The sequence below is a fragment of the Dermochelys coriacea genome, chromosome 3, assembly GCF_009764565.3.
Source record: "Dermochelys coriacea isolate rDerCor1 chromosome 3, rDerCor1.pri.v4, whole genome shotgun sequence".
NCBI lineage: Eukaryota > Metazoa > Chordata > Testudines > Dermochelyidae > Dermochelys > Dermochelys coriacea.
Genome location: NC_050070.1, coordinates 55,692,604 through 55,716,223, shown reverse-complemented (window position 1 = coordinate 55,716,223; position 23,620 = coordinate 55,692,604). Strand labels below are relative to the sequence as shown.

Sequence of the window (23,620 nt, the reverse complement as noted above, 5' to 3'; positions counted from 1 at the left end):
TTAGTAGCAAGAACTGACTGGAGTTTATGACGGTCAAGACCGTAACACAGCCCGCCTTGGAAATTTAGTTGCTCTGATTAATTTTGATTTGTTTTGCAGACGGTAAAATACACGCAGAGACCAGTTGACAGGCACTGAGATAACTGGGCAGCAGAAGGGGGAAATGTGCAGATCCTTAATTCCTCTGCTGCTCTGCACATGAGCCCGTCCAAGCTGCTAGAGCGGGGGCAAGCCAGAGCACTCGCTCCCGGGGACGGGCCAGGGCCCCACACGGTGCTGGTCAGTTTGCCTGCAGCAGCAGCAGCACCACCAGTGGCGTTGCCAGTAGGGTCTGGACTCCTAGCAGCAGCTGCTTTCCTGCCGTCTTTGCCCTGCTGGGCTTGCAAACGCCTGCCCAACTCCCACCTCACCCAGTCACCACTACCCCCCGCCCCCCCCGGGGCACAACCCCAGCTCCCCCTCCCCCACCTCTCTAATCCCAAGCCCTTTGTCCCCCGCCCAACTCCTCCCTCCCCGCAGCGGCAGCGGGCGGACGCGTCCTGCCGCTCAGCCAGCCAGGCGGAGACGCGCCAAAGCATCTGGGAACCGTAATTCCCGGAGCCCGGCTCGCGGCAAGGAGTCAGCGGCACCCGCTGCAAAAGCTGGGGGCGCAGGACCCCACCCCACGCGGCTGTTCACGCGCCCCCCGTGGCCCCATCCCTGTCAGAGAGGTGAGCACGTCCCCCGTGTCTGAGGTGGGGGGGGTGCCCCTAGCCCGAGGCCTGTGGGTGCTGCACCCGCCGACGCCTGGCCAGCCCCGTGGTTCCCCGGGCAGAGCGCAGCGCCAGCGGCTCGGGCTCATGCCCGACGGGAGCAGGCCGCGCTGGTTTGCATTTATCCTAACTGGCTTTTCCGCTGGGAAATTGCACCCCCGGAGAAGCCGGCCTCAGCTGGGGCCACGCGCGAAGCTGCAGCAACACTTGGTCAAACTTACCCGAAAACTAACAAAAAATAAAAGGCAGGTGGGGCTGGGAGGGGCAGCGCCTGCTGCCTCCAGGTAGGAATTGCAGGGGACATGGTGGAAGATCGCGTCTCGGGAGGGGAGATCAGTCTCTCTCTCCGCCTCAACAGCATGTATGAGCTCTAGTCAAATAAAAGTATGACTGGCAGTGAAATGCACGAGCAATGTGATTCAACGCAGAAAAACTCAAGAGCCCCTTAGATCCACATAGGTTCTGGGCTGTGCACCTGCAAATTCCCAATAAGGGGTTGTCCTTTCTTTTATCATATCCCCTTTTCACTAAACCATTTCAGCTTACTGCATTTAGACCAGCAGACTCCCACACTTAGGAAAAACGTTACAGACTAATAGAGATTTGCTTTTGTGTATAGACATATATGTACATCCACAAGAATTTAAAAAATATACACATTTTGGCCGTGTGCCAATTTGTAACAGCATTTAATCATTTTGTTAACTATAGTATATGCACTAGGAGTATTTCAATTACCAGTTTTAATTGAAACAAATATACACACAGACATAACATATTTACACAAGTGTGAGCAGATTTAGATCGTACATTATCCAGCATGGCAACAGAATATAAAGATACTGTGTATAGTATTTATATATAGGGTACAGTCAAAATCAGAAATAAACTTGATTGGCAATAAAGTGAGCTGAACACATAAATACAGTAGAGTGTGTGTGATGTGTAAACGTTGACTACAAATATGAGCAGCTTACCTTTAATTTTTACTTATTAAGTCCTCCAGAAACACAGTAAATGTCTGTACAAAACTGCTGTAGTGCTGAGGAGTTGCTGGAGCGAGTCTCCAAAGAGTGGGATGCAGCTCTGTCCTTATTAGTCTCACACAGTGTGACCCTCCCACTCAGTGAGCACAGAATATACTGCAAGACAGGACAGATACCAACACAGTCATGGGTTTTGCATAATCACACTAATCTCTTCCAAGTCTGGTAATAATATAAAAAAGGTTATTTTATTTTATTTTATTCGTATTTATTTCGTTCCACAAATAAAATTGTCTGGGTTTGATTGCATGAATGAAAGGGTTTGTGGGTTCTGTTTGTGGAGCAGTGGCTATGAAGTACTGTGCATAGCAGTAACACACCAGCAGGGAACTGGCTTTTAACACTTTAAGTGTAAGCACGTCATTAATTTTATATACTTTATCATAAATTTAAAACCAACCAAGAGAATGCGCCTATTTATGGCACTGATGTTGCAAAGCACAGCAGATGACTGGTATTTAGTTTGCCTTTTTAAGCCCATCATTTAAAAGCCAGTCTGTTCTTGCACTGTAATATCATCTGTTTGTGATAAAATGGTGACACTGAGCCTTGCCACTAATTCTCACTTGAATATGCTAAACTGTACTTTGCTTGGGCCTGCTGAGTGTGCTCATGACAGCCTTCCAGTGTAGCCTTTAGACATGTAAACCAGAGGATAAAAGGCTAAAGAGTAAGAAAACGATTACAAGTACATACATAGAAGGTAGGGAGAGCAGGATCTTATTTTAATGCATCTCATTTAAATGTATTTAAAGTTCTCTCTTTTTCTAGTAGATCTATTTTTGAGGTCAAGAGGAGGAGGTGGTGATTTGTGAAGAGTGAATCTCAAAGGGTTCAATAGTTTAATATTGAGTGGATAAACATCCAAAAAAATTGTTTATCAGGAACTTATCTGAACTTGGTCTTAAAATCAACTAGAAATCTCATTATATTGGATTTTTCCTCACAAAATTTCCAACAGTACTTCCTGCTTTCACCCAACATGAAAATTTCACAGGACAATAAATAAGTCACACTTGAAGTCATGAAAAAAGAAAAGGAGTACTTGTGGCACCTTAGAGACTAACAAATTTATTTGAGCATAAGCTTTCATAAGCTACAGCTCACTTCAAAAGTGAGCTGTAGCTCACAAAAGCTTATGCTGTGGCACCTTAGAGCCTAACCAATTTATTTGAGCATAAGCTTTCGTGAGCTACAGCTCACTTCAGAAGTGAGCTGTAGCTCACGAAAGCATATGCTCAAATAAATCTGTTAGTCTCTAAGGTGCCACACGTACTCCTTTTCTTTTTGTGAATACAGACTAACACGGCTGCTACTCTGAAACTTTAAGTCATGGGTCATACTCTTTTATTTTATCTTTCTGACGTGACTTTTAAAACAGTCTCTACTCTTCCCAGCTCAGAATCACAAAGAGAAAATAGTCTTGTGGCTATATAGGACTGAGTCAGGACATTTAATTTTTGTTCTCAGGTCTGCCACAGACTTTTGTGACATTGGGAAAGTCACAAATCCCTAGACTTCAGTTTTCCAGTCTGTAAAATGCAGATGGAAATGCTCCCCTATCTCATAGAACTCTTGTGAAGCTAAGGGTCTGATCCTGCAGGCAAAACTTGATACTGCAGCCCTTATTCAAATGCATAGTTCCAAGGCAAAGGGACAACTCACAAGAGTTTTGGCTGCAGTTTGCTCTTTGTGATTCTGAGCTGGGAAGTGTGGAGACTATTTTAAAAGCCATAACACAAAAGTAAAAGATAAAAGGCCCTATTGTAGAGGTCTAGTACTAGTGAAATGTATTGTGATTAATGAATTTAAAATATGTTTCATTTTCTCTTTACTCTTTCTACAAAATCTACAGAAGTTCTACAACCCATGCTTAGGTCCTGTTCATATCGCCTAAATATTCTGGCTTCAAATCCACTAGAGTAGATGCCTGCACCCAGGAGTGTCTTTGACTTTACTGGATTTCAGTGTCCACAAGATAAAATTAATGAATATTTTGGCAATTAGATAAAGATTCTTTTGCAAATAGCACAAAATTTGTACCTACAATTAAATATTCAGTTAAAAAATGCTTTGAATTAATTTTGTCCTCCAAAGACTCAGAAAATTAATCGCAAAAAGAAAAGGAGTACCCGTGGCACCTTAGAGACTAACAAATTTATTAGAGCATAAGCTTTCGTGAGCTACAGCTCACTTCATCGGATGCATTTGGTGGAAAAAGCAGAGGAGAGATTTATATACACACACACAGAGAACATGAAACAATGGGTTTATCATACACACTGTAAGGAGAGTGATCACTTAAGATAAGCCATCACCAGCAGCAGGGGGGGGAAAGGAGGAAAACCTTTCATGGTGACAAGCAAGGTAGGCTAATTCCAGCAGTTAACAAGAATATCAGAGGAACAGTGGGGGGGGGGGGTGGGAGGGAGAAATACCATGGGGAAATAGTTTTACTTTGTGTAATGACTCATCCATTCCCAGTCTCTATTCAAGCCTAAGTTAATTGTATCCAGTTTGCAAATTAATTCCAATTCAGCAGTCTCTCCTTGGAGTCTGTTTTTGAAGCTTTTTTGTTGAAGGATAGCCACTCTTAGGTCTGTGACCGAGTGACCAGAGAGATTGAAGTGTTCTCCAACTGGTTTTTGAATGTTATAATTCTTGACGTCTGATTTGTGTCCATTCATTCTTTTACGTAGAGACTGTCCAGTTTGGCCAATGTACATGGCAGAGGGGCATTGCTGGCACATGATGGCATATATCACATTGGTAGATGCGCAGGTGAACGAGGCTCTGATAGTGTGGCTGATGTGATTAGGCCCTATGATGGTATCCCCTGAATAGATATGTGGACAGAGTTGGCAACGGGCTTTGTTGCAAGGATAGGTTCCTAGGTTAGTGGTTCTGTTGTGTGGTGTGTGGTTGCTGGTGAGTATTTGCTTCAGATTGGGGGGCTGTCTGTAAGCAAGGACTGGTCTGTCTCCCAAGATCTGTGAGAGTGATGGGTCGTCCTTCAGGATAGGTTGTAGATCCTTGATGATGCGTTGGAGAGGTTTTAGTTGGGGGCTGAAGGTGATGGCTAGTGGCGTTCTGTTGTTTTCTTTGTTGGGCCTGTCCTGTAGTAGGTGACTTCTGGGTACTCTTCTGGCTCTGTCAATCTGTTTCTTCACTTCAGCAGGTGGGTATTGTAGTTGTAGGAATGCATGATAGAGATCTTGTAGGTGTTTGTCTCTGTCTGAGGGGTTGGAGCAAATGCGGTTATATCGTAGCGCTTGGCTGTAGATAATGGATCGAGTGGTATGATCTGGATGAAAGCTAGAGGCATGTAGGTAGGAATTAATCCAAATTTTGAGCAGGGGACAATGTACAATTTTAAGGACTACTTGGATTTGTTATAAATAAAGAAGATATTTCACACTATCAAATAGAGCAGAACCGAATACCCTTCAATATATGCTTCCATGCAAATCACTCTACATGATTAAGTCCTTAATAATGACTGCAAGATTACGTTTTATAGTTCTGAATTCAAACAGTAGTTGCATGTTCATGTTTGGGAGCAGAATTTGGGCCACAGATTTTCTGAATGAAGTGCAGTCAAAACATCAGTCCCCATAGATTTAATTTGCGTTGCTTTTATTGTAGATATACTCTGGTTGATGGTTTGCTGTATATTTGCTTTTAAGCCTAACCTGGACATTCTGCTAAGTAGTAAATTCCAGACACCAAAGGGTTGCCAGGGAAACTGGTAAGAGGCACTGCCTGATAGAGTTTACAGGACTCATCATTTTAGGAGATTTCAGCATTGATCAAAACTCCCTATCTAGACTTTTCATGTTAGTTTCCTCCCAGGTAATTTCCAGACCCACCCACTCAATTAACAACATCCTGGACTAGATCTTTGGGCTTGGTATGGACATAAAAAAATTAATAAAATAAATAAAAATCTCCCTTTAATGATCAGGCTATTTCCTCCTTCAGGCAGAAATAATAAACCTCCCCATTACAAGGCTAAAGGAAAGCAATACCATGGTCTGTTTCTGAAACCTTTTAGACTCAGACAAGTTCCAAAATCTACTTATAGCAGACCCTGCCCAACCAAGAGGCCAAGGAATCAGTAAGAATCAGTAAGGTATAATAGCCATTCTCTGACTACTGCTGTACACTCTGAGCCATAGTCTCAGTCATGGGCACCGGAAATGGAAGGGAGAATGACAAAGGACCATTCCCCCTTGCACACACTTTTTAAACAGGGGGGCCAAACCCCCTGAACTGAGAACCTGAACTTGTCAGGGGTGCAGTGAGGGTCATAATGCCAGTCAAATTTGGGCCATTTTGCTTGCTTGCCCTGTCCCCACCCCATACTTCTTACTTCTTACTTCATACTTCTGGTGCCATTGTCCTCAGCTGATGTAAATTGGCATAGGTCCAGTAAAGTCAGCGGAAGTGCATTGATTTACACCAGCTGAGCATCTGGTCATCAAAATACCATGGCCCACATTGATTGCTATGACACTTGGATGACCTGGAATAGAAAAAATGGAAAGAAAACCTGTTTAGAAACCTATGCCACGGCCATGGAGACAAAGAGAGCAGACCTATCCTTTGTCATAGAGGCAGCAAAGTCATGACTGACAGAACTTCTCTGGATCATAAAATACTTTATATACTCAAACTGGCTCCACTCAACCCCCAAACACAGCACGTATAGCAAGGAACTATCTTATTTTATAGAATTGATCATGTGTATCTGGGATGGCCTCATCAACCAGTATGAACAACAAGTTGAGAATGGAACCACAATACCCTCCTTCCAAGCTTTTGGCCCATTCACACAAGTAGAAGTCTAGGAAAATTTGACAGAAATCATGGCCACTGTGTGTGACTCTGTCTCCTGCCATTCTGGGTAGTAAGAGAGAGTAGAAAATCTGAGACTCCCACTAAAACAGACTGTCAACACCTTTGATTAGAGAAATTTACCACCTATCCTAGAATATGCAATAATCTGACTACTACTAAAGAAATGTTGCTTGACACTAGAGAAGTTCTTGTGTGTGTGAGAGTGAGAGTGTGTTCTTTTTTTATAATTTTTGCCAGAGTGAGTTCCATAGTTTAGGTGAAATCCTAGCCCCATTGAAGTCAAAAGAGAAACTTCCATTGACTTCAGTGAGGCCAGCATTTTATCTTCTGTGTCTAGGTCCTATGAGAATTCTGTCTCCTGCATTCAGAAACATCCCCACATCGTTCAACAGTTTCATTATTTCTGTAAAATATAGCTGTTGTGGGAGGACATGATTGCAAAGGGAAAGAAGACCACTCAGCAAGGAATAAGCATATAAAAGACGTTGAATATAAAGATAGATGCACTGGACACTGAACTAAATGGGAACCAGTGCAGAGAGGAGAGAACCTGACTGAGGTATTCATGGCAACTTGTGTTTCTTAGCAGACAACTGTGCTTTGCATCTTTGCATCCTGAAAAAGGATGTTCAGCTTCATTCTCAGATATATAAGTTACAATGATCAAGCTCTGAAGTAAAAAAATGTGGGGATCACAGTGGTTGGTACTGTCTAATAGAATGGGTTTCAATCTCCTGGCCCCACACTCTCCACTCACACTTACATCCAAATAGCATAAATAATCAGGAGAACAAACCTTCTGTTTCTCTGACAGGCTGTGAAGGGAAGGAGGAAGAGAGAGATGATTACTGTTATTTCTCTTTTTAAATATTTTGGAGGCACTAAGAAGTATGGTGATGGGGCCAACATATACAGCTAGATAGAGTGTATTAATAGAAGAATACACACCACCTTATTTATGTAGTATTAGTTGTCAAGGATCAACCAGTTCTACTTATGGTTTTCTCAAGGTTTGTCTACTATACATGTCATAACAAATTTTAATATAAGCCAACATAATTGAAATAATAAATAAAGCTCTATTGCTGCAAAAGTTTGTCACCTACCCTTTCTGTGTCTGTTTCCCCATCTGTAAAATGGAGATAATAATTCAATTTCATAGAGGTATCATGAGGCTAAGTTAATAAATATTTGTGAAATGCTTAGAGATCTTTGAATGAAAGGGAAAAGTCTATTTTTTGTTTGTAGTGTTATTGTAGCTGTGTTGGTCTTAGGATATTAGAGACACAGTGGGTGAGATAATATCTTTTATTGGACCAACTTCTGCTGGTGAAAGAGACAAGCTTTCGAGTTACACAGAGCTATACAGTTGAAGAAGAGCTCTTTGTAGCCTGAAAGCTTGACTCTTTGACCAACAGAAGTTGGTCTAATAAGAGATATTACCTCACCCACCTTGTCTCTTTAAAAAAAAATAGGACACCTTACATTACTGTCAAAAGTGAATATGCAGAAGGCACTATTGACATATATTTGTTACATTTACTAACTGCAAACACATTTCAACAGCTACAGCATATATTGAATCTGGTAGCATGATTACACCCATATCAAATACACTACATCATACCTACTATTCTTTAAAGTAATACTAGTTCTCACTGGATTTAATCAGCCTGATAATAATGGAGAATTTGTAGAATCCAACACAACTTGAGTATAATCAAACTATGCCTACCAAGATAATGTTAAAAAGCATGACAGTCAAAATGATTTTCTAGTGCTTTAAAAAAAGGAACACTTAATTTCATTTGCATACATTATATACATTCATATACATCTGCATCACATTGACATATTGCAAATAGCTTGCCATGCACACTAATGTGTCATAAACAATGCAAGGAAACAGACCTAGAGAAAAAATCCAATTTTGAATATTTTCCACTGTGTTTATTACCATATGTAACCAAACCACCTGTAAAGTGGTAAAATATGTCGCTTCCATAACCTTTTGTGGCATCTCTATTACATGACTGTGGGAAGAAGATAATGTGTAGTGAAATGGCTGGCAAAGGAACAGAGGGGCTGAAAGGTTGCTTTCCAAGACAAGACAAACATAATTCAGGTTATTTGGCTTTTGTTAGAGAATAATGCCTAAATGTTTTTAAAAGTCATTGCACATAATTCTTTTGAATGAAGAACTGGTTATAGGCAGCCATGCTAGGAACTTCAGGTATTTGTTGAATGTTGAGTATATTCTTAAAAATTCAGTGTACATGGGAAAACAACTATCTGGCTGTGAAATATACTAATTTAAAACTGCAACAGTCCATGTTCTTACATAAGGAACAGTGGAGTCCAAAAAAAAATGTATTGCCTCAAACAAAATATGGTTGAGAATAGGTTTAAATGTAGGCTAAAAACACATTGGAGGCATGAACCATTGTCATCTGAAGCAGACTGGATATCCAGTGCAGCAATCTGTGCTAGACTAAATTATAGACTGCACAATACAATGGAAGCTTTCAGTGATATACTTATAAAGAAACATAGCTATGGGCTAAATTCCGACTTGGATTACATTCCCAAGCAGAAGCATAAAGGGGAGTAAGAATGCCTCTTACTTTTCTGTGCAGGCTATATGGATTTTGGGTTCAGACATGCAGGAATAAATAGGCTCTGCACACCAAGTATTCCTCCTCTCACTCCAGAGCAAGCGGTCAGGAAGTGGGCTGAGCATTGTTACAATCATGAAGTATACATACTGTATTAGTTATGATGATAAAAGTTAACACAACTGCAGTTCTGAAATATACAGGAGGCCTGATTCACCACTATGTTATTTTAGTGTTAGTCTAGTATAACTCCTCTGATTTCAGTTAGGTTACATTAGCATAATGAGGGAATAATACAGTGGTCAATAAGACCTGGGTGTCCAAATGTTTGTTAAATGGACATGCACAATAAGGTGAGCAGTTACGGTGAGTATGTATTCATTTGAATGTCTTTTAAGGCACAAAGTGTGTAAATCTGACTAACATGCTGGCATGAAAGAGGTTGCACACCATCTAGATCCATGTACCTTCTGTACTTACCATAATGCTGTTTACACATTCTAACTGGTTCACTGAAAGAGCTTGTTGAACATTATTTGAGTATACTCAGAGCTGCAGTTTCTGTTGCTGCTTTTGTATTTTTATAGGGCCAGATTGTGCCTTTCAGCTGCAGTTGTGAGAAGGAAGAATTGGAGAGGCACACCACCATGGGAGATGCACGGGGGAAGCAGGGGGAAAGAGCATGGTGCCTCATAAACATCCTTCAACTTCCATGGGGTTAGCATATGGGTGGGAGACGGAGAGAGCTAAGAGCTCTGCCTACTCCCCACACACTTGCATCTCTAATGCAGGCCTTGTACTCCCATGAGCACTTGTTGCTGAGATCCGGGGAACCTCTCTATAGCCTCCCTGCATGGCAGCATTAGTGCCAGTCACTGTCTAGCTTTAACTGATTGTGTAATGTTGACAGACCCCTGTCGTCGGCCGGCAGGATCAAACCAGGGACCTCTTGAGCTTAGTGCATGAGCTTCTATAGGATAAGCTAAAAGCCGACTGCTTGTTAGGTAAGGCTGTAGAACAGACTCATTTAACTCTACCTTTTTAAGTTGTTTCAGTGCCACTAGATGGGACAGAACACCACACCCAGAAGGTGTGTGGGTTATAATTGCAGGGCATGGAATGTGCTGCTGCAGTCCAAAGAAATCAGATCTTTCTCCTACATTTCTAAGTAACTAAGGAACTAGCAAAAATAGCTGCTATCCTGATAACTGCTATTCTGATTGAAATAGTGTAAGAAACTGAGTATCTTTTTTTAACAGAAGATAAAAGCAATTTCAAATTAAGGTCTCAAGGCTGCACATACTTACTGCTGGTATAGTATTTACTACCATGAGTAGTCCCATTGAAGTCAATTACAAACAGTGCGAGTATTCCCAGGACAAGCACGACAGTTGGCTTTTGTCACTTGGACGCTTTTGAAAATTGTACCCTATACTTAATATTGAGTGCTTCCAGAACTCAACCTATGTTACATTTTGAAGTCAATGGAGTTACACTGATTTACATCAGCCATTTATCTGGACCTGAACATTTAGTCATGATATAAGATGTGCAAGAACTCATAATTTCAGTGGTATTCATGGTCTGCAGATAAATAAAAAGTTAGACTAAATGCATTCAAGGAAACTTGGCCATTGTAGGCCATATGTGCTGTAAACTGACCTTCTAGATCACACGCTGCAGATGAACGTAATCAATACTCCTGTATATATGGTAGTTTAGGGAGCAAGGACATTTGCATGTTAACACACACTGACAGCCAAAAAGAAGAGCACATATATCATACAGTGCCCTCAGTGTACAGATGACCAGTTAGGCCCACTTACTGTGCAATTAAAACAAATAAAATTAAACAATGTATTGGACTACAAAGTAACACATAAGCCTGCTGAGAGGGCTGTATTAATAAGATGTGCAAGAACTCATAATTTCAGTGGTATTCATGGTCTGCAGATAAATAAAAAGTTAGACTAAATGCATTCAAGGAAACTTGGCCATTGTAGGCCATATGTGCTGTAAACTGACCTTCTAGATCACACGCTGCAGATGAACGTAATCAATACTCCTGTATATATGGTAGTTTAGGGAGCAAGGACATTTGCATGTTAACACACACTGACAGCCAAAAAGAAGAGCACATATATCATACAGTGCCCTCAGTGTACAGATGACCAGTTAGGCCCACTTACTGTGCAATTAAAACAAATAAAATTAAACAATGTATTGGACTACAAAGTAACACATAAGCCTGCTGAGAGGGCTGTATTAATAATTTTAAATAATAGAAATCATAGAACCATAGGACTAGAAGGGACTTTGAGAGGCCATCTAGTCCAGTCCCCTGAACTCATGGCAGGACTAAGTATTATCTAGACTGTCCCTGACAGGTGTTTGTCTAACCTGCTTTTTAAAATCTCCAATGACGGAGATTCCACAACCGCCCGAGGCAATTTATTGAAGTGCTTAAGTACTCTTGCAGTGAGGAATTTTTTCCTAATGTCCAACATAAACCACCCTTCTGCAATTAAAGTTAATTGCTTCTTGTCCTAAGAGATTAAGGAGAATATTTTTTCTCCCTCCTCCTTGTAACCTTCCTTGTATGTACTTGAAAACTGTCCCCTCTCAGTCTTCTCTTCTCCAGACTAAACAAACCAAATTTTTTCAGTTTTCCCTCAAAGGTCATGTTTCCTAGACCTTTACAAATTTTTGTTGCTCTTCTCTGGACTTTCTCTAATTAGTCCACATCTTTCCTGAAATGTGGCATCCAGAACTGGACACAGTACTCCAGTTGAGGCCTAATCAGCGTGGAGTAGAGCAGAAGAATTACTTCTCATGTCTTGCTTTACAGCACTCCTGCTAATACATCCCAAAATGATGTTTGCTTTTTTTGCAATAGTGTTACACTGTTGACTCATATTTAACTTGTGATCCACTATGACGCCCAGGTCCCTTTTCGCAGTACTCCTTCCTAGGCAGTAATTTCCCATTTTGTATGTGTGCAGCTGATTGTTCCTTCAGAAGTGGAGTACTTTGTATCAATCCTTATTGAATTTTATCCTAGTTACTTCAGACGATTTCTCCAGTTTGTCCAGATCATTTTGAATTTTAATCCTATCCTCCAAAGCACCTCTCTCCCAGCTTGGTATCGTCCACAAACTTTATAAGTGTACTCTCTATGCCATTATCTAAAGCATTGATGAAGATATTGAATAGAGCTGGACCCAGAACTGATCCCTGCTAGACCCCACTTGATATGCCTTTCCAGCTTGACTATGAACCACTGATAACTATTCTCTAGAAAAGGTTTTCCAACCAGTTAGGCACCCACCTTATAGAAGCTCCATCTAAGTTATATTTCCCTAGTTTATTTATGAGATGGTCACATGAGACAGTATCAAAAGGTATTCTTAAAGAAAATAGACCCAGTTGTGAATGGTAGTGAGAATAATATTGGCACAAATCTCAGCAGTGTTTATTATTTTTAGCACATCAAACGTGTTTTGAATCATATCCAAGACCAAAACTGTGTTTTATTTTGATGTAGAGCCAGGACAATTTCTGAGAAATACGTTTTTTTTAAGAACCAGCTTGTATGTAGCACTTATAGCACTGCAAACTTAACTCAGACTCAACCCCGGGTTATCCCCTTAACATGCTCCATATTCACACATCCGTGTGCCTCTTTCAGTACTTCATAGTGAGATATCACCCTTCCCTGAAATACAGGCCCTGAGGTAGCAGTTAATGCATATTGCTACTCTCCAACACAACTACAATGAAGAAATGCAGCCACAACAACTGAGACATGATGATCTTCCAATTACTTCCTACAAGCCCTCTGACCAGACATGTGACTCCTAGTGGGGGCAGGGAGCTGTCTGGACTCTCCCCCATGACAGAGTCATAAGTGAGTGGCCCAGGGAAAGAGGGGCAAGGCGGTTTACTGGGCTCTTGCCCATGACAGAGCTGTGACGTACACAAAGAATATGGGAGGGAAGGGGGAGGGACATTCCCGGGGTGGAATCACCAACCTAGAATTTCTCAGGTCTTAGTGTCCAGAAATTAAGGGGTAGGCAAGCAACCTGTTTAATACGCTGCTGGCCACTGGGATGTAGGCAGCCGCCAACAGACTGTGGATCTTCCCAGCAGGCAGAATGTTACAGATCAAATACTTTTGATCCAACTCAGAGAAGGAGCAGACAGAGGCCAAGGCTATTGAGTCAGCTCCTCTGCATGGTCTAGAGCAGTGGTGGGCAACCTGCAGCCCGGGGGCCGCACACGGCCCATCAGGGCAAGCCGCTGGCAGGACTCCAGACCATTTGTTTGCATTTGCACGGCTGCCCGCAGCTCCCCATGGCCGGGGTTCACCATTCTCGGCCAGTGGGAGCTGCGGGCCGCAGGTTGCCCACCACTGCTCTAGATGGTGGATGGTGTGGTGAGTACCGGTGCAACTAACAGTCCCAGTGTTCAGCGAGGCAGGTTTAAATAGGAATTGCTACTTCATGCAGATGTCTCTGATGGAGTGGAGATGGGAGGAAGCCTAACGAAATCCCACAGAGGTGAGCTAATTGCTTTCCCTTACAAGGGAGATTGAGGCACAGCTGGAAGTTGCTGCAGCTAAGACCCAGGCTGAAACTGGGGAAACGGAGGCATGGTTCATTGTTGATGTGGTTAAAATGTCAGCTGAAAGTGGGGTAACTGAGGCTAAAATCCTAACCAAACTGGGGACTGAGATTGGGGAAACTGAAGTGGCTCACTGTTGCTATGGCTGATCCTGGCTGAAAGTGGGGAAACTGAGATAGTTAAGGAGTATTGCATAACATGATTCCTATTTAATTTCACACATTTTGTGGTGTCCCACACTTGGGATGGATATTTTGCATGTGGTAGTCATCTGCGTCGTAAGTCATGGCCACACCCAATTTATTATTAATGGCAAATTAAGAGATGGAGTCTTTATTGAGTGCTGGACAGTTTCTGAATCAGTGCAGTAGGGTTTCCTTGAAGGGAAGACTGGATGTCAGTGTTGAAGCTGGAAGGTGATTGGAATGCACTGGAGTGCATTAGGTGTGTAAAGAAACATTGCCTCCATAAAAAGCAGCAGCTGTCAGCCCATGTTATTAGGGAGAGTGGGATCCATACCTTCAGAAAGTAACAATACACCACCACTGTCGGTTGTTCCTGCTAAGAAATTAATTTCACAGGCTTAGACCATTTTTTCCCACAATTCCTAGAGTGGGCAGACAAGTTCCCCCATAACACCCTTAGGGTAACCAGATAGCAATTGTTAAAAAACGGGACAGAGGGTTGGGGGGTAATAGGCGCCTATATAAGAAAAAGTCCCCAAAAACAGGACTGTCCCTATAAAAACGGGACATCTGGTCACCCTAAACACACTGTAAATGTGAGCAGAGAGTGACACAGTGAGTTGTAGAAAGAAAAGGAGTACTTGTGGCACCTTAGAGACTAACAAATTTATTTGAGCATAAGCTTTCGTAGAGCTATGAATCTTGGGATATGATTCGAGATACCTGCATTGCTTGTTACAGCCAGAAACAGCACCAGTACAGGTTGGGGGCATGACAGCACAGAAATGTGGTTACACTATTGTGTGTTAGGCTACCATGGATTAATTTACCAGGTGATTGCTTACCCTGTACTTCAGATGCTCTGAAGACATAGTCTTAGATGCCGAAGTTGGAAGACTTAGGTGTTGTGAGCAGCTCTGGTTCTTTTACTCTCCAAGTAAGCCAGGGGAGCTCACATGCATCATGGTGGTAACTGTAACTGAGAATCAAGTTTACACATTCTGCTGTTCAGTCTCTAAAACAGCTAGCATTGTACCAAACCAGGCTGTGGCAATTTAAGGCCTGATCCGGAAAACACTTAAGAATTAAATAACTTTATTCCGATGAGTTAAATTACCCACATGTAGGCTCGGTGCATAAACTTTCAGATACCAAATTATAATTATTACAGGAATCCAATTTGATATAGATGCATGATAATAAATTTACCTAATGTTAATAAAATATATGTTCATGTGATCGATAAACTGTCTCTTGAGCCTGGAGATACAAACTCTGCCTCAAGTGAAAAAGTGATTGAAAGGGTAACAGGCCATCCTCAAAGAGAGCTGTGTGTCTAGCCACAGCTACAGCATGGAGATGAGGAAGCCTTTGTTTTAGGAAGATACTAGACAACACCTAAATATTGTTTAATTGTGTGTTCATCAGAACCTTTTTAATATGAGTAAATAAACTTTGATGCACCTTCAAAGCTATTTGGAAGGAAACATCCTTGGTTTAGGTTTCAGGCACTGTAATGAAAATTATGGGGCCGGATCCTTAACTTGTCTAAATTGGCATAACACCATTTCTTTCAACAGATCTGAGGATCTGACTCATGGTTCATTCTAACAGAAAGAAAAGGAGTACTTGTGGCACCTTAGAGACTAACAAATTTATTAGAGCAAAAGCTTTTGTGAGCTACAGCTCACTTCATCGGATGCATTTGGTGGAAAAAACAGAGGGGAGATTGATATACACACATAGAGAACATGAAACAATGGGTTTATCATACACACTGTAAGGAGAGTGATCGGTTAAGATAAGCCATCACCAGCAGCAGGGGGGGGAAAGGAGGAAAACCTTTCATGGTTACAAGCAAGCTAGGCTATTTCCAGCAGTTAACAAGAATATCCGAGGAACAGTGGGGGGGTGGAGTGGGGTGGGGGGAGAAATAACATGGGGAAATAGTTTTACTTTGTGTAATGACTCATCCATTCCCAGTCTCTATTCAAGCCTAAGTTAATTGTATCCAGTTTGCAAATTAATTCCAATTCAGCAGTCTCTCCTTGGAGTCTGTTTTTGAAGCTTTTTTGTTGAAGGATAGCCTCTCTTAGGTCTGTAATCGAGTGACCAGAGAGATTGAAGTGTTCTCCAACTGGTTTTTGAATGTTATAATTCTTGACGTCTGATTTGTGTCCATTCATTCTTTTACGTAGAGACTGTCCAGTTTGGCCAATGTACATGGCAGAGGGGCATTGCTGGCACATGATGGCATATATCACATTGGTAGATGCGCAGGTGAACGAGCCTCTGATAGTGTGGCTGATGTGATTAGGCCCTATGATGGTGTCCCCGAATAGATATGTGGACAGAGTTGGCAACGGGCTTTGTTGCAAGGATAGGTTCCTGGGTTAGTGTTTTTGTTGAGTGGTGTGTGGTTGCTGGTGAGTATTTGCTTCAGGGGGGCTGTCTGTAAGCAAGGACTGGCCTGTCTCCCAAGATCTGTGAGAGTGATGGGTCGTCCTTCAGGATAGGTTGTAGATCCTTGATGATGAGTTGGAGAAGTTTTAGTTGGGGGCTGAAGGTGATGGCTAGTGGTGTTCTGTTCTTTTCTTCGTTGGGCCTGTCCTGTAGTAGGTGACTTCTGGGTACTCTTCTGGCTCTGTCAATCTGTTTCTTCACTTCAGCAGGTGGGTATTGTAATTGTAGGAATGCATGATAGAGACCTTGTAGGTGTTTGCTCTGTCTGAGGGGTTGGAGCAAATGCGGTTATATCGTGGAGCTTGGCTGTAGACAATGGATCGTGTGGTATGATCTGGATGAAAGCTAGAGGCATGTAGGTAGGAATAGTGGTCAGTAGGTTTCCGATATAGGGTGGTGTTTATGTGACCATCGCTTATTAGCACCATAGTGTCCAGGAAGTGGATCTCTTGTGTGGACTGGTCCAGGCTGAGGTTGATGGTGGGATGGAAATTGTTGAAATCATGGTGGAATTCCTCAAGGGCTTCTTTTCCATGGGTCCAGATGATGAAGATGTCATCAGTGTAGCGCAAGTAGAGTAGGGGCATTAGGAGACGAGAGCTGAGGAAGCGTTGTTCTAAGTCAGCCATAAAAATGTTGGCATACTGTGGAGCCATGCGGATACCCATCACAGTGCCGCTGACTTGAAGGTATACATTTTCCCCAAATGTGAAATAGTTATGGGTGAGGACAAAGTCACAAAGGTGACATACAGGGTTGTGGCCCCTTGTTGTGGCCCCTTGTGGCATGTAGTAGTTTAGATAGCTTAGTGTCCTTTTTCTTTTGTAGAGAAGCAAAGTGATAGCAAATACTCACCAGCAACCACACACCACACAACAGAACCACCAACCCAGGAACCTATCCTTGCAACAAAGCCCGTTGCCAACTCTATCTACATATCTATTCGGGGACACCGTCATAGGGCCTAATCATATCAGCCACACTATCAGAGGCTCGTTCACCTGCACATCTACCAATGTGATATATGCCATCATGTGCCAGCAATGCCCCTCTGCCATGTACATTGGTCAAACTGGACAGTCTCTACGTAAAAGAATGAATGGACACAAATCAGACGTCAAGAATTATAACATTCAAAAACCAGTTGGAGAACACTTCAATCTCTCTGGTCACTCGATTACAGACCTAAAAGTGGTACTTCTTCAACAAAAAAACTTCAAAAACAGACTCCAAGGAGAGACTGCTGAATTGGAATTAATTTGCAAACTGGATACAATTAACTTAGGCTTGAATAAAGACTGGGCGTGGATGGGTCATTACACTAAATAAAACTATTTCCCCATGTTTTTTCTCCCTCCCCCCCACACTGTTCCTCAGATATTCTTGTTAACTGCTGGAAGTAGCCTAGCTTGCTTGTCACCATGAAAGGTTTTCCTCCTTTCCCGCCCCTGCTGCTGGTGATGGCTTATCTTAAGTGATCACTCTCCTTACAGTGTGTATGATAAACCCATTGTTTCATGTTCTCTGTGTGTGTATATATCAATCTCTCCTCTGTTTTTTCCACCAAATGCATCCGATGAAGTGAGCTGTAGCTCACGAAAGCTTATGCTCTAATAAATTTGTTAGTCTCTAAGGTGCCACAAGTACTCCTTTACTTTTAAACTACATCAGCATACTATTTATTTAAATACTTATGGATGTTTTCTACATTTTCAAATATATTGATTTCTATTACAACACAATACAAAGTGTACAGTGCTCACTTTATATTTGTTTTTGATTACAAGTATTTGCACTGTAAAAAAACAAAAGAAATAGTATATTTCTGTTCACCTAATACAAGTACCATAGTGCAATCTCTTCCATGATAATGTTGAACTTACAACTGTAGAATTATGTAAAAAAAACCTGCATTCAAAAATAAGACAATGTAAAATTTTAGAGCATGCAAGTCCACTCAGTCCTTTTTCTTGTTCAGCCAATCATGCAGACAAACAAGTTTGTTTACATTTGAGGTGATAATGCTGCCCGGTGCTTGTTTACAATGTCACCTGAAATTGAGAAATTAAAGTGAGAAATAAAGTTTGCATGACACTGTTGTAGCTGGCAAGATACTTACGTGTCAGGTGTGCTCAAGATTCATATGTCTCTTCATGCTTCCACCACCATTCGAGGGGACCTGCATCCATGCTGATTACGTTTTCTGCTCAGTAACAATCCAAAGCAGTGCAGACCACCGCATGATCATTTTCATCAGCTGAGTCAGATGCCACCAGCAGAAGGCTGATTTTCTTTTATGGTGGTTTGGTTTCTGTAGTTTCCATATCAAAGAGTTGCTCTTTTAAGACTTCTGAAAGCATGCTCCAAACCTCGTCCCTCTCAGATTTTGAAAGGCACTTCAGATTCTTAAACCTTGGGTCGAGTGCTGTAGCTATCTTTAGAAATCTCACATTGGTATGTTCTTTGCATTTCATGAAATCTGCATGAAAGTTTACTTAAAGTGAACAACATGTTGAGTCATCATCTGAGACTGCTATAACATGAAATATATGGCAGAATGCAGGTAAAACAGAGCAGGGGACATACAGTTCAGTTACTAATTTAATTAATACTTTTTTTTTTAACAAGTGTCATCAGCATGAAGCATGTCCTCTGGAATGGTGGCTGAAGCATGAAGGGGTAAACAAATGTTTAGCATATCTGGCATGTAAATACCTTGCAATGCTGGCTACAAAAGTGCCATGCAAATGCCTGTTCTTTCTGGTGACATTGTAAATAAGAAGAGGGCAGCGTTATCTCCTGTAAATGGGAACAAACTTGTTTGTCTTAGCGATTGGCTGAACAAGAAGTAGAATTGAGTGTACTTGTAGGCTTTGAAGTTTTATATTGTTTTGTTTTTGAGTGCAGCCATGTAACAAAAAGAATCTACATATGTAATTTGTACTTTCACAACAAATAGATTGCACTACAGTACTTGTATGAGGTGAATTGAAAAATACTATTTCTTTTGTTTATCATTTTTACAGCGCAAATATTTGTAATCAAAAATAATATACACTGATTTCAGTTACAACATGAAATATAATATATATGAAATTGTAGAAAAACATCCAAAATATTTAATAAATTTCAATTGGTATTCTATTGTTTAACAGTGCGATTAAAACTGTGATTAATTGCAATTAATTTTTTTGAGTTAATTGCATGAGTTAATTGCGGTTAATCGACAGCCCTATTTGTAAATATGTAGAATTTGTGCAAATTAAGGCTGCTAACATCTGAATAATAAGAGTTTAGCCTGAATATAGAAATAACTGTAAATAGACTTCGGCCTGGTCTACATTACAAAGTTAGATCAATGTAAGCCACCTTGTATCGACCTAGCTGTGCATGTGTCTACACTTAAATTTGTCTCACACCCATGTAAACACCCCATTACAGTAGCACAGTTACACCAGGTCCCTGAGCACCGTTGAGCTATGGTCCATGTAGTGAGACTGATGCACCACGAGTATAGAAACATGTTACCTATATTGACCCTAACAGTCTTCCACTTCACCGCTCCCCATCCCCCACCCCCGCCTTCTATTAAAGCCCCGCAAATTTTTGAAATGCCTTTTTTCTGATTGTCCAGCTTGACAAGCCTAACTAGTAGCTCTCTGCACATCTAGCTAACATCATTGTTATGTGCAATTGCCCAGCTGACCATGCCGGCTACACGCTCCAGACACGCTCCAGCTTGGAGTAGACAGGAGATTTCCTGGGCCTGTGGGGAGAAGAGGCTATGAAAGCACAGCTGTGGACCAGCCATAGAAATGTGGACTCTCTGAGCACATTGCATGGGGATGCAGGGGAAGGTGTATAACACCATTGAGCCGCACTGCCACGTAAAAGCGAAGGAGCTGCGGCAGGCAGATCAGAAGGCCAGGGAGGCCAACAGTTGATCTGGTGCCAAGTCACAGACTTGCTACTTTTACAAAAAGCTTGATGCTATACTTGGCAGAGACCCCACCACACCCTCACAGACCACCATGGATACCTCCAAGGAGCCCAAGTTGCAGGCCCTAGTGTGAACAGTGAGGAAGAGGATGGGGAATGCGCGACTGGGAGGTCCATCTATGCCACAAGCCAGACCTGTTTAAGACTCCGCTGCAGTTCCGGCAGTCAAGCATGGGTGAGCCCCATGCAGGTGAAAGTCTCTCGGATAAGTGTGTAAATGTATTTCCCTTTAGAATGATGTATTGATGGCACCCCCAACTTAACAGATTGCAGGTACTGATATTCTATTAATTTACTCGTACTAGAAGAGGTAGCAATACAACAGAGGCAGAGTTCTTATCTGCTTTTTCATTCCCTTGTAGAGTTGGTGGGAGGGGACATGCAAATCAGTTTATATATATACATATACATACACAGGTGTGATAAATGAAGAGGGGTGGGGGTAGCTCCCTTTTATGGACACCCAGACAGCCAGTAGCTATAAAATCCCTCTTAATAGCTATTCTCTAATTGCACTACCTGTAAAGGGTTAAAAAGTCTCACTGCTATGCATAGGTAAAGGGAAGTGAGTGGACACCTGGCCAAAAGAGCCAATGGGAAGGCTAGAACTTTTTAAAATTGAAAAAAAGACTCCCCTTTTGTCTGTCTGTTGTTGTTCTGACGGGGGCGGGGGAGGTGGACAGGGCAACAGCTATGCTGTAAGAAGGTCGGGCCAGATATGGAAAAATCATCAGTATCATACCTAGAAACTACTCATTTAAAACCCCAGATATGTAAGTAGATCAGGAAATGTCTAGGAAGACACAATTAGGTTTATCCCTTTTATTTAGTTATGGTTTGTGGATTCCTCTGTGCTAATCCCAGGTGCTTTTGTTTTGCTTGTAACCTTTAAACTGGACCTCAAGAAACTATTCTTGGTGCTTAATCCTTGTAGTTGCTCTTTTAAAATCTAGCAGTAACCTGAGTTCCCAGATGTATTTTCTTTCTCTTTTTTATTAATAAAATTTACCTTTTTTTTAAGAACAGAATTGGATTTTTGTGTTTTAAGAGGTTTGTGCACATGTTGTTTAATTAGCTGGTGACAACAGCTAATTTCCTTTTTTTTTTTTTTTTTTCCCCAGCTCTTCTCCGGAGGAGGGGAAGGTGAAAGGGCTTCCTGGGCTCTTAAAGGGATTCTGCACTTGGGTGGTGGCAGCATCTACCAATCCAAGGTCAGAGAAAAACTGTAACCTTGGGAGATCAATACAAGCCTGGAGTGGCCAGTATTAATTTTTAGAATCCTTGCAGGCCCCCACCTTCTGCTCTTGGAGTGACAGAGTGGGAAATTAGCCTTGACAACAGGGATGTCCCTTGAATCCACCTGAGAGATCTCAATTGAGCTATTGTGGAAGTACTCTGCAGTCCTCTCAAAGGTTTCTAAGGGTGGCAGTTTTATTTCTTTCTCTGCAATAGGACATTCTCCCATGCCACTCGGCAATTACTACAATGTTGCCTGCAAAAGTTAACAGGCTAGCAGCATACAGGACCAGGTGGCTTTGGGACTCCAGCAGCAACTGCACTGTGTCTTTGTTACCCTCAGGAGTGAGATACCAGCTAAAGTCATCACAACCTGTGGAAAATGGTGCCAGTATTAAGTACCATTGCCCTATACTCATAGTTCCATGGAACCAAGCAATTCCCTCCTCATTTCCCTCACATCGGTGGGCCATCCTCAGCATGGCAGGTGCTGTGAGTGGCATCATGCATGAGCACTCCACAGCAGAAGTATCAATAAACATGTCCTGTTTAAAACTTTATGGCAGCAAGGGCAGTTCTGAATGTTAACCTTTGCTTTTCATTATACAGTAAAAGCTCTTTTATCCAGCACTTCACCAACTGGCAAGCTCTATAAACCAGCATTTCTGATCTGCACTGAAAATCCAGTTTATAGTGCGATTGGTGTGGGTCCGGCAGGGGACTGGGGTATGAGAGGGGCTGTGGGGCATGCTGTGGGAGGGAATTTGGGTCCGGGAGGGGGCTTGGGGCAGGGGGCTGAGGTGTAGGAGGGGCTTGGGGTGCCAGATTATGGGAGCGCTCACCTTCGGCGGCTTCCTGCAAGCAGCTCCCCATACCTGCTGTTGCTGGTGGAGGCATGGCCAGGTGGCTCTGTAGGCACACTGCCTCCATCCCCCATCCCCGCATGCTGACTCTGCGGCTCCCAGCTGTGGGGGGGTGGTGCCTGCAGATGGAGGCAACATGCCTGCTTGCAGAGCTGCCTGTCCATGCCTCTGCCAGGAGCAGCAGGGACAGAGAGTCGCTGAAGGTGAGTGCCCCCCCCGCATCTGGCACCCCAAGCCCCCTCCCACACCCCAACCCTTTGCCTCAAGCCCCTTCCCGGAACCAAACTCCCTCCCAGAGCGCACCCTGCAGCCCCTCGCATGCCCCTGCCCTGCACACAAACACCCGCACTCCAAACCCCTCCCTCTAAGTTAACTGGCATTTTTAATTTACCAGGGCCCCCAATTCCCGCAGCATGCTGGTTGAAAAAGCTTTTACTGTAACTATATTCACAATGGTACCTCTGTGTGTTTTATCTGTAGCTGCAGACATTGTGGCCTTGAAGGGTGCCCCCTCCACACCTATGGAACGCCTGAGTCAGATAAGGAGGAGGGAAAAAAAGGACTTGGGATGACATATTCAGCGAGATCATGCAAGCCAGTGCTACACTGGACGATAAGCAGAGGGCCTGGAGAATAAATATTGCAGACTATATGGAGAAGGACAGAACAGACAGAAAAGAGGCAGCCATCCTTGCGGGGGGAGAATAACAAAGTAGCCCACCACAGTAGCATTTAACTTCATAAAAGGGAACTCCACAACAATGAAGAAGTCAGTTAAACAGAAATTAAAAGGAACGGTCACAAGGATTAAATGCCTGCAAGCTGCATGAGGACCACTGAAAAACACCCATAACAGGGGCTCAAATCAAATTTATACCCCAAATAAAAAGTAAGAGGAGCAGATAAATGCTGCCATGGCTAAACAGAGTAAATGAGGCAGTTAGAGGCAAAAAGGCACCCTTTAAAAATTGGACTTTA

The 23,620-nt window shown here is 42.4% G+C and overlaps 1 protein-coding gene and 1 long non-coding RNA gene across 2 annotated transcripts in view; one reads left to right on the top strand and one right to left on the bottom strand.

Annotated features, from left to right (window-relative positions):
* COL19A1 (collagen type XIX alpha 1 chain) overlaps positions 1-1,974 on the bottom strand; it is a 345,729-nt gene extending 343,755 nt beyond the window's left edge. Inside the window, exon 1 of the mRNA XM_043510441.1 lies at positions 1,730-1,974. The gene's annotated coding sequence lies outside the window, so the exon portion shown is untranslated. The remainder of the gene's footprint in view (positions 1-1,729) is intronic.
* Positions 530-23,620, top strand: LOC122459268. The gene is made up of 3 exons (XR_006279827.1): positions 530-710; positions 21,665-21,754; positions 23,123-23,620. It is a non-coding gene; the product is annotated as an uncharacterized LOC122459268 (long non-coding RNA).